Here is a 13,486-nt window from a genome sequence, read left to right on the forward strand (position 1 = left end):
TTCTTTAAGTAGTGAGTGATTTTAAATAATTTAACAAGGAGATTTTTAGTTTATTTCTCTATATCCAAATTTTATAAAAGAAAGTTTTAGTATATATAGAGTATTTAAGGTATAAAATAACTAAGTTAAATGTTATAAAAGTTTGAACAATTGTAAAATGAAAGATATTTCATTTTATTTTCTTGCTTAAATAATAATAATTTTACAAATTCTTCTTGTTTTTAAATTGATAAAAGTATTTTTAGAATTTAAAAAGTTGAGTTGAATTAAATTTAATTATTGTAGCTTTTAATTCAACATGAAGTTGAAACAATTTTTTAAACTATATTTTATAATAAAAAAAATTAATGAAATTCATGTTCGTTCACCATACATAATGTACACAAACTTTTCTCACCCTTTAAGAATTTAACTTATGAGAATAATATTATAATTAGGATGATAAAATATTTCACTAATTATTTTATCAATTTAATTTTTTAAAATTTCTTATTATTCAACTTAAACTGGAATATAATTTATGATTTAAAAAATATATTTTAACAATATAATGTTTGTTGAAAATAGTTTATATATTCTGGATAGTTGAAGTAAATAAAAGTATTATTATAAATTTTCACATTTAAATGTTCATCAATAATTTATTATTAATTTTAATTTAATTTATGCATATTTTTTATGTTAATTATTGATAACTTTTTTCAATTTTATTAGATATTTTCACTATAGAGATCATGTCCTAGTTTAATTTGTGAGTTTCTTTCTTCTACATAATTTTTAAGATTTTTCTTCAAATATTTCCTTAATGTAAGATTCTTACAATTTATATTCTAATAAATATTTTCTTTAATTGTTAGAAGAATTTTATGTTTTTAAAATCAAAATAGTTTTTTTTTTATTATGTATGATTTTAAATTTCATATGTGTATTATAAGAGTTAGGTGTTAAACTTATTTACCTTATAACTTAACTCAATGCATCATCTTTCATAATTAAAATATTTGATGTGTTTATAAATACAATAAGTGGTCATATCTGGTGGAAACATTTACAATGCTTACGCAATTTTTCATCATATCTGGATAACGTGATCAGATATCAGTGAATTGAAACAAAGAATTGAATAAGTGGTCATAACACCTAAAATTGCTCAATCCAAACATCGATGAGTGCTCACAATTTTAATTTCACCGCAAATTTTATGGTCCCGAAGGTTGACTCTCTTAAAAAAAAACAATACATGTATTCACAAAAATTGCCACCTATGATAAAAATATCGTGTACTATTATCTACCTATAATATCTATAATATTATAAATTCCTTTTACAAATTCAATGTTAAATATAATTAAAATTTTAAAAAAAGTACTAAATCAAACATGACAATTGTCATTTGAGAAGTTGCATTACTTGGATATACTCATTTATGAACATACTTTTAAGTCTGAAGTGTTAACTACATTCTACAAATTTGAGATTAAACATGGAATGTAATTTTAATTACCTATGCACGAATATGTACATTTTTTATATGTATGAGTAAAATGTGATATACTATAAAGTAACATTAAACATTAACTATCTTTTAATAAAATTTGTTTAGCTTATTCAGAAAAAGTTTAACCACAATCAAACAATCATTAGAGTTTTGTAAATTCATATATTATAAAAGATATTATATAAACAGCTAGTTGTGTAATTTTATTAAATTCAGAATGTAATTCAAAAATTTATCAGGTTATTTATTTACAGTATTTTTAACAGAAAAAATAGAATTAATCAACTGTGTATTAAACAATGTATCCATCAATTTTAAATATTTTATATATATGCAAAAGTTTAACATTTTAAAATCACATTGTGTATTAAACAACTTAATAAATTATAATTAAAATTTAAACTTTCATAAAAGTTAACATATTTCATAAAAACATGTTTTTAACACTTCATTTCAAGAAAAGTATTAATGATTGAATTATAAATTGAAATATAATAGTTTTTATACTACCATGAAGTTGGTGAATTGGTCCATAGTTCATAGTCCATTGTTGCCATATTTGTTCTATAGGAGTTTAATAAACTTTGTTTTGTTGTGGGTATGTATTTGTGTTATTGTACTCTACTAAATGATATGTATATTAATGACTACCTTGAATATTTTTTTTTTCTTTTCTCGTATTTTTGTGAAAAAAAATATGAAAATAATACTATTTTTATGGCTTCGAGAAAAAAAGAAGAAGTAAATTCTCTTCTTTGTTTCTCTACTTGATGATGAAATTAAAAGATATATAATTACTTTACAACTCTACCAAACAATGCATTTCTTTCTTTCTTTCCTAATGAACTGAACCAATGAATGTGTGAGGCTAGGCTGGCACAACATTTTCAATGTTTTTTCTTTTGTTCATCTCAAAGAAAAGGGACCATAAAATATTGAAACAAACAACAAACGTAAGTTTAGTATACATCTCTTCTAAAAAGGCAGCATTTTTCACAAACCTCCAAATCTGACCACATCCCATGTGCAGCTTTACCCCATTTTTCTCTTTCTTTATATTTTTCCAATGAAATGCCAAAAAACCCTTCTTATCTCTCATTTATCCATCATCTTAAATCAGATTTCAATGTATTTCTCTGCTTATTTTTTATCCTTATTACTTCATTAACATTTGTCACTTCTCATCCTTAAAATTAATCATTTCCATTATTCTCAGATACAAATCTTATAATGAGTATAAGTAGATTGAAAAAGTTGATACAACTTTTAAATCTAACTTAATTTTATATATAAAATTAGTTTTCAAGTTTACATTTATTTATATAATATAAATTTATTTTATTTTTTTTTCGATTTAACACAGTATATTATATATATATATATATATATATATATATATATATATATATATAAAATGTGAATTAAATATTAATAAGTAATTTAATAATAAATAAAATAAAATGTCTAATTAATAACAAATATTATGAAGATAAATTTTAAATAATTTTAATATCATTTTAAAAATTAAATTTTAAATCTAAATGAACTTTTCAAAACCGAAAGTAAAATTCACTCTTATTAAGTTTTATTTATGTTTTCTCTAATTGACATAAACTTTCAATAATATAAAAAAAAACTATAAATTACGTGTTACTTTACAGCTTAACTCATATTTAATTGATGAATCTTCTCTGAATACCATAAAATACTACAACATCCTTATTACATTTAAAAATTAGAATTAAAATGTTGGCCAATTCCTTTGGTAGCTTTGGCAAAAAACTAATTTAAAATGGTACATCCCATGAATGTTATGTTTGTTTGATTTGAGCATAGAAAGCCACTTATAAACTTTGGGTCATGGCATTTATTTGCCTTGTTCAATGTTTTTCAACAAAACATACTTCCTACAAAATCTCCAAATCTAATTAATTAAGAAACTTGAAGGGACAAAATGATGTGAATAATGTTGTTTGTAGGTTGCGAACTATGTTCCACCCGTGTAGTTAGTTTGGTGTTTTGTTTTCGTGCTTTCATGAAATATTATTTAATTTAATTGGTTTCTTCTTATGCTTACACAGAAATAATGAAAAAGATAAGAAGAATATTTGAGAGGGTTTCCAAATATATAACCACAATCAGTGCCACTTTATTTGCTAACATTTTCTCTTACCTTTTTGAGAAATTAATGTTTAATTTCTCATAGTTTCGTAGAAGATATATGGTTAATTAATATATAGAAGTATTAGTTTTTAGTCAATTATTCATTAAAGTTTCACATAAAAAGTAATATGAAAAATTAAAAAAATTATATATTAAATTATTTAATAATTATACTTTTTAAAGTATTTTATATGTTGAACAATAATATTTTTGTTATGTATGCTTTTACGTTGAAAGATGTTATTTTATTATATTACATTACAAAATTGTATATATCATGTTTTTATTAAATTTATATATAACAATTTCTAATTTATAAGAATTATTTTTTTCTAGACATGTTTATCTAAAAGTTGGTCAAAATAAACTCTTCAAACATGACGACTTAAGTCCACTTAATAACATTTTTTAACTCCAATGTAAAAAATATATATAAACAGTGACAAATATAAAACATAAATTCAATTAATTTTATCGGATAAATGATCAATTTGACACTATTAAAGAATGAAATTTCAGTAACAATGATAAAAGTATTGTTGCGTGTGTTTGTGTGTATATATTTATTTCAGTTTACGTACATTTCTGCGTTTCAGAAAAAGCACTTCCAGGTTCGTATACTCTAGTAGTACTCAAACAGTGTTACGGACGTAACGGACCCACGCCTCCGTTCTACTTTCAGTACGGTCACTATAATTTCTAAGCTGTAATAAAAACTCAGTATATATTTATTTTAATATTTGTCTACTAAATCAGTCCATTAAGTAAATGTTTTGATAAATCATTTTATAATTTGAATAGAAAATAATATAATTATAAAACATATTTTTATCCATGGCAATTTTTTATATCAATACTTTGAAAATTCAAACTTTTAGATATTGTTGACGTCCAAAAAAAAAATTATAATACAATGCATTTAATTATAGAGATGAACAAATTAATAGCTTTTTGACTCTGTTATTTCTGCAAGCAAAGTAGATATTATATTTTTACGTATATCTTCAATAATAGTGGCTATGGAGATTGTGATATTACTAATTATTTTTTATATCTTCAAATAAGTTGATATGAGAATTAAAGGACGATGGAATGCAATAATGAGCTATCTAATTTTTATGCAAGCATGTGCATTACGTACTTAGATGGACTATGTTACTCAAACCAATAAAGAAGTTGACGTACTAGAAACAAAATAACATCATCATTTCAACAATTCAGTTTTCATGTCACATTATTTTCAGATTTGAATTTCAAAATTATATACATATATATTATATAGTTTATTTATTTTAATATAAATTTTATTAAATATTTTATTATCGGTAACTTTCTATAAAACGTAATATAATTATTTCATTGTTAAATTAGAATTTTATGTTATTATGATTAACCATCTTAAATTTAATAAAAAAATAAAATTTAAATATATTTTAAAAAGTATACATCAAAATTAATATAAAGGATATAAAATAATTTTAAACTAATAAAATTTTGTATATACAACTTGTATGAAATGAAATTTAAATATAATTTTTTGAATCTTAAATACATTGAGAAAATATCATTAATTGTTTTAAAATTTAGAAATTCTACTGCGGTGAAGAAATAAAGTTACAGTTGTTAAATAGAAGTATCTTTCCACAAATAACAAGAAGTAGATTTTTGATAAATATATTGTAAATGTCAAATACGAAAATAACTATAAAAAATAGTTTATAAATAAATATTTAATTTTTATGATGAGAAAGTTGACTACTATTTATATTTATGTAAGATTGAAATTGAAAATAAAAAATATAACAATGTGTTCTTATTGACCTTATTTATCGTGACAATGAGATGCAAAATTTGACATGCCTTGTATCATTTAAATCTTTGAATGACTAATTTTTTTATTCATTCATAACAAGTGTATATGTATGTCTTCTTCTTATGCTTAGTTTTAAGTTATTTAAAGTCCATTTTAATTCCAGCAACACTTAACTTTTTCAGTAAAATCATATCAATTTAGTATTACCAAATATTATCATTTTATATAGGAAAATGAAAATCTAAAATATGTTTACGTTTTTATATTTTGTTATAGTTTAGATAATATCAAGCTTCCACAAACGAACATATTTTTTTCTTAGAATAGAATATTTATTGCTTTCAATAAATTTAAATTATTTTATGCCATCTTCTTCATTTCACATGAATTAAAAATCTGAGATTATTACTCTAAAAAATATTACACAATTTATATTATTTCTTACTCTAAATTCTTGAGTAAAATTAAAAAAAAAAACATACCATATTCCAAAAATCATACAACTCACAATTAGTTATTAATGTGGATTATATAATCTTAAAAAAGTTGTGAAGAAATTCATAAAATCTTATTTAAAAGATTTCTAGATTGTCTTGAAACTAATTGATTATATAATTATATGTAGTACATATTAGTGTATCACTAGTCTTACAGTGTTTCCTTATGTAGGTGTAGTATGATATAATTATATGATGATATGTTTCGAGAAATACTATTAACATGTTTTTATTTCGAATATAAGTATGTTGTATGTTTTTGTTGTAAATTCTATGAAAATGTTAATGTTTGAGTTTTACTATATTTAGTAGAATTTGTTAAAATAGAAATCTTATAATGTTAAAATGTAAATTGAAAGTAATATAAAATTGACTTGTAAGATAAAATTTGTATTCATTATAAATTAATTTTATTTTTAGTCAATATGTGATTTTGAATAATACATTTTTCTTACACCGTCTTAAATGTGGAATCTCATAATAAACAACAAATTTTAATTGGATAAACTCTAACAATAATTATAATACTAGATTAATATATGAACTTTAATTTTAATTTAATTTTAAAAATCGGTTTGTAAGATAATGTTTAGATCTATATATATACTAAATTGATTTTATTTGTACTCAAGAATGAACTTTCAACATATAATATTACTATAAGAATTTTTTTCATAACATAACATATATTACAGTTCGATAATATTTCAATTCAAGCACAGTATCTATGCTTTGTATGTTTAATAAATTTTTTTAGTGAATTTGTAAGTAATTCGACAACAAAGATATAAATAAAAATTCTAAAATCACAGTGCCTATTATGACATAGAAGTCACATGGTACGCCGTTCGAATCATAGCTGCTGGTATTGGCTAGCATCTCTAAAACAGAACACTTTACATGATAATTTATGTTGTGGATTCACAATCAGAAGCTTTCGGTGCGTTCTAAACCATGAGACACTGCCACGTTTTTTGTTCCATTTCTCAATCTTGTCGCCAACATCATCGTCATAACAATATTTAATCAATTTCATTATTAAAAAACATGTAATTAATTTAACTCTACCACGCCCATGCTTAAGATAAACAAAAAGTGGAACTTGATTACTCCCCACATGCGCTGGCTCTGCTGCTATGGATTCTCGATTCGTAAAAGTGTGATAATGAACAGTTCTTTGGGTTGATACAAAGAACACATTATGTGTATGTGTTGTATACATGAATTTAATAAACACTTAAGGATAAGCTTTTACATTATGGCTACAGCTACTGCTTATAATCTTCTGTCAGAAATCACAGAAATCGTTGCCACACTCATCCATGCATGCACATAATTCAAATGCTAACAACAACAATAATAAAGGAAACATGAATGAAGAGATAAAACAAACTAACATATTTAGGTTAGATTCTTGACCTTCATTGATATGATATGAATGCTGGCAGTAGCAAACAAAATTGAATCAATGAATGAAATCAAAGTTTCATGCATGCGATGATTACATGCGCCTTAGAATAATATTCTTTTTTATTTTTTAAATATTTTCTTGATCATGTAGTTTTTCTAAAGTTGAGTTTTATCCCTTTTAAAAAAAACTAAAATAGATTATATTAGTTTTTTTTTCAAGTGATTTAAATACTAACATTTTACCAAACAAAAAAAAACTACGAAAATCCTTAATCTCTTATTTAAAAAATGAGAGGATTGGAATAGTAAATATGCATTGACATAGGCACTTGGGTGTATGATTAACACATTGACCTCAAAAATATGTTAGGATTGATTTTTGGGAATAAGCCAAAATCACAATCGGTTGTGTTGTTTGTTAGTTTCATAGATAATAATACAAAACATATATAATTAATTTTCAAAAAGCCAACTTTACCAATAAAACTTGATCATGATTCTTGAATGTTTGTTTATACAAATACCATAAGATATATATGCACCTAATTAAAGAGTAAATTTATAGTACTACGGCCATTGCTGCTGTATCTTATCGATGTTGACCTATTCATTTTTTATCTCTCTCTTTATTCTTGCACAAAAATTTGACTTCGATAAATAAGAAATAAATTATATATTATCCATACAGCTGTGAAGAAATTAAAACCTATACAGCTAATAAAAGAATCCATGACGTGGTAACATAAAATGAAAACTTATTTATGAGAATTATGAAAACTTTTGTGTAAGTTTCTTAAACTTTTAACTATATCATAATTAATTTTACATCAACAAATTTCAATTTGTATATTTTTCTAAAAACAGAACTGAATGCATTACTTATATTCATTCAGTGATTCATTATTTTTTCTCGTTTGACTTTTTGATTTTCAGTTTAATTTCCATCACATTGTATATGCTACAGGAAATTTCTCGAAAGAAAAAATCTTGAATTTATGAGTGACTGCTCTGAAAATTCGAAACCCTAGTGAGAAGTCTGATGACAATATTTATTATAGAAATCGAGTTTTGGAACATGCTTTTTTATTTCTCGAGTTGTAAAGTATTAATATATATAGTTAGTTGTATTATTTAATTGTAGAAATATATGGCTGTAGCTGAAGTATTTGATCCGCATCTCACGCCCCTGTCATTATCAAAACAGCACTTTGAGGGTAGCTACCAGAAAAATCGCGGTGGAAAAGGAATTAAAAAAAGTGAATTGAAGAGAATGGTAGCATTGTGGTGTTACTTGAGAGATTTCAAACGCGTGTTCATACTACTTACATTCCAATCTCCATGATTCTTTTATTGCATGCAGAGTTTTATTAAATTCATGGTCATTATATAAAATATTATAATCAATGATTAACAGAGGTTATGCAGAAGAGATTCTAGCTTGGTGTCGTTGACGCACTTTTGCAGCTACTTCCTTCTCCCAAGCCCAATGAACTGCTATGAAAGGAATAGGTCAACAACTGCTACATAATTTAAAATCTCTGCTCTCATTTCTTTGTTTATTCTTTTAATCTTCAATTAATTACTCTTCTTCCTTGATATTGTAACTATATTGCAACTATAGTTACAATTGGAAAAGATGTGTTTGTATAATAACAATTTATCTAGAAGACAAAATATTAATAACCACAATAGATTAATACTATTTTTAATAAAAAGAATTAGAACAATGACTTTTTGCATCTTGTATTATTAAATTTTTTCACCTTGTGTTTCGAACATGGGTCAAAAACTACTTTTTCATCTTTACAATTGTCTTTAGTTTTTCATCTTCATATTCTAAACAGAACGAATGACTATCTCTCAAAGACACGTCGACCCTTAAGCCAATTGATTGTGTTTGATCGGTTATTACAGTAAAATCTTGAATTCAGAATAAATCTAAATCACCTACCTTCTTATATTTATAAGTTTCGAAATAGTCTTTTAATTAAGATTGACCTAATCACAGTCCAAAAGTCAATAAACATATTTTACTTGTTTTTACTTGTAGATATGTGATAACAATACTTAATAGCAGAGTAACCATTCGAAATAATAAAAATGATTGTTCAATAAATTGGAATTAAAAACAACTTTTTTTTAAAAATGTTGACCATACGCTTAACCCAATCGATATATTTTGTAATTTGAACTTTTATTAGCCTAACATTAAATGACAATTCTTACTCGTTTTTAATATGGATATATTTTAATACAAATAAATTTTAAAAAAAATTGAGTTTTTTCTTGTAGAATTTTCTAAGCAAGAAAAACTTTAAAAAGTAGTTCTCCCTTTGTACTAAAAACAGATACATAGAATTAATGGTGTTGTACATTTTTTATGTCCTTGGTATTAATATACAATTTTTATTTATTAGATTAATATTTTAGTATATACTCTCGTTTTATACTTATATCCTTAAAAAAACAACATAATGCTTGTTTAATTTTACATCATTATATTTTTACACATGGAGGGCAAATTACACATTCACAAAACAAAAATAATTGTATAGGTATTATTGAAAAAAAAATGATAAATTAAGAAGTATTTTCAGTCTTAATTTCTCCTCACAACACCAAAGAAAAACTTGAGTGAATGAATGAATAAATAAAAAAGGTGAGAATCCACCACCCGCACATGGTTGGGAAAGGTTCTAAGTAGCTGCTACAATAATTATGTATTTATCAACCATGTTTATTTATGACATTATTTCTGAAAAAAACCTTCTACATTAACACAAACAATAACTATTGTACTACAAGTACTTGCAAACCTTCTTGGTCACATCTTCATTTATTCCTTTCTGTTTCTTCGGCGAGTTCCTTTTCCTCTCAAATTGTTCCAACATTTTTAATCATTTTGTTATGTGTTGGTACCTTTGTTCTCATATTTTCACTTTCTTGTTTTTTTCCCTAACTCTATCTATTCTTCCTTACCTTGTTTATTTTTATTTGGTTGGTGGATGCTGCAATTTTGTAATGTTACTTTTAGTTAACTAACAACTCATTCACACTTAATAAAGTAAACCTACCTACGGTTTTCGCGATGAGGAATATAACCTATATGAGAATCTTCAACCCAAAATTTGAATTTTTGTTGTCTATGTTGATGCATATGTCAACACGACTGCATTTTTCGTAATAAAGGGTAAAGATAAAGAAGCTTTTGACGCAAGCAATAATAAGATAATAGCTATAGCCAGAGTGCATCTCCAATAATAAAAAAGAAATTATTCTTGTATGTGGATAATGTAAAAAGTTTAATTGGTGTTCATAAAAATATTTTAGTGTCTGCCTTTTCTCATACTATACTATGCCCTTTCTATTAACTTAGTGATACGATAAAATTCAATAAATTATATTAGATATTTATGGATAATTTTGATAATAAGTAACATAATATTAAATGAATCTTGTTAAAATAGATTTGGATATTTGATGTGTGAAATTAAATATTTGTAAATAATTCAATAACAAATTATATCGTAAATTTAACAAACTTAATTAAGATAAATTTTGATATTGTATTAAAAAATAAATTTATTTGTCATTACAAAAATAACTTATAAAATAAAATTTGTTATCACTTATTGACAGGTTTTTAAGAAGATTCATTAAAGAGATATAACATCATTAAAACTTAAATACAACTACATAAAATACAAAATACTGAATTTATAAATTTTCCTTTTCATAAAATATTTAACTTTCTATGTAAACTTAAATTTTCAAGAGTTATATATTATAAATTTATATTATATAAAATTAACGTGAAATCTCTATCAAGAAGCAAGCTTCCATGATTATGGACGGTGATAGTGTTATATAATATATAAGAATATTTTCTTAGTTATAGAATCACTATGATAGATTACATCACACCTATAAGACCAACTATTCCTCTTACACTTCACTATATAGAAATTAATAGAAAAATGTATGTATATATATACACAATTATAATGTAATGTAGTCCATCTAGGGAAGCTCGCTAACCAATGTGATTGGTTGGCAATGAAGCTTATACACACTTTATATACTAATAATTTAATTAGTCTGATGTATACTTGTACCAGTACTTGATTATATATTATTCTCTCCTTCCTTTTTTTAAACTAATGCAAACCTTTTTGAGGTGACAACAAACAATCAAAAACAAAATTTCCGTACCCAAAAGAAGTGCCTTTTAGTGATGAGTTTATGAAGAATACTTGTTACCTAATTCCCTTTCACTCTTTGAAAATCCAAATTCAAATGAAATGCCAGCAGAGTTTTGTCCTCCACTCTCTCATCATCACACTCTGTTAGTCACTATCTTTATGTTAGCTGCTGCAGCCTTAGTTGCAATATGGTTTGCATGCTCAGCTCATAGTTTTTTCACTCAAACACGCCAACACACTCATCAATATCACTTACCAATCAACACTTTCTGCATTCACTACTCGGACTTTGATATTTCATCTCACATTTCTAACAATTTTCATCAATAATATATTTATATAAATAAATACACTTTAAATCTAATTCAATCTCTAAGAAACTGATTTATAATTTGAGATTTACAATCTATTTATATACTCTAAATTGATCTTGTTTCTAGTCAACTTAGATTTTCAACAAATTACTCAAATTATATAACAATTTACGTCTTTTTTGCTACCAAAAAGAAAATAATATAGAATCAATATTTTTAGGTAACAACTGAAGAAAATGAAAGATTATATAAAAAAAGGTGGCTTTTATTCTGATATATAGGGTTTAAATTCTGGTCATTAAGAAAAAAAAAATACACCACAGTTAATAAAAAGAATATTAATACAAAATAACCATTTTATGTGTCTAATTAAGAAATAAATTAGGTTCCTTAAGTAAGTCAAAAAATGTTACCAGAGCAATCGATTATTTTCAGCTATACTTTTTATAATCATTCTCCATTGAACTTTTATTTGTAATCTCTTGAGTTATAGCATATGAGAGAGGAGTGTTGTTTCGTCCATGTAATATCTCTTAAGAACTCTTTTTTTCGTTTTATTGTTTGTGTAAATAGATTGTGACGCTCCAAGTTGAAAAACTGGTATGAAAATATTATAACTTAACAAGTAATTTCAAATTTGAGTATTGTTTCGAACGGTGTCGAGAGTTACTTTTTCACATGTTGTTCTTTTTTTTCTTCGTTCTCTTACAATGTTTTTCTATTTCTTATTTTTTCAAAGTCTGAATTGAGTGGCTAGTCATCTATCAAAGGTATTCTGCGGCTTAAATTAATTAATTATACCAATCAATTATTACAATTAAGTCTTAAATATTCAATAAATGCAATAAACTACCTTCATACCTTCTGTGTATTTATAGATTACGGAGTGAACTTTTGGTTAGGATTGACCCAATACCCATAAGTATTCTTTACTTTATTAATTATATTGAATTTATACTAATGACTTTACGTTGCCAAACGATCATCTATAGAGATGACCATCTATTGGTGAATATTCATTTTTATAGAATTGATCGACCGGTCATGCAAGAAACGTGTTAATCGGACGGTTCGATATAAGTATAATTTATGTTAAATATTTAAATAATTTTATATATTTTGAGTAAGAGTACCTCACTTAGGAGAAAAATTATCATATAAAGAATATATTGTATTGTATTATTTATGTGACTGTTGCTAGCTAGCTGTCCAATCACATCGACTTTTGAAAATGGGTTTTGATGAATCTATATATAATACATAATATATAATATGTATAGACAGAAGCGATTGTTGAAATGAAAAATAAGGAATATATGCGTTCTCTTTTGACGTGAATAGGTTATGGTTGACGAAGTGAACAAACATGATGATGCGACGAGAAGACTTCACTAACCCAACAGTTATGCATTATGATAGAGAGATTAATGAGCCTGACAAATTTTGGTGGGTGGGGACATCTTCACTTAATTACGCAATTTAATTCCCTAATCATATTCATTAACTGTTTTAATTTTTTAGTACCTCAAATGATTGAAAATGATTGACATGCACTAACCACTGCATCAATGAATCAACCATTCGATTAC

The sequence above is a fragment of the Vigna angularis genome, chromosome 7, assembly GCF_016808095.1.
Source record: "Vigna angularis cultivar LongXiaoDou No.4 chromosome 7, ASM1680809v1, whole genome shotgun sequence".
Lineage (NCBI taxonomy): Eukaryota > Viridiplantae > Streptophyta > Magnoliopsida > Fabales > Fabaceae > Vigna > Vigna angularis.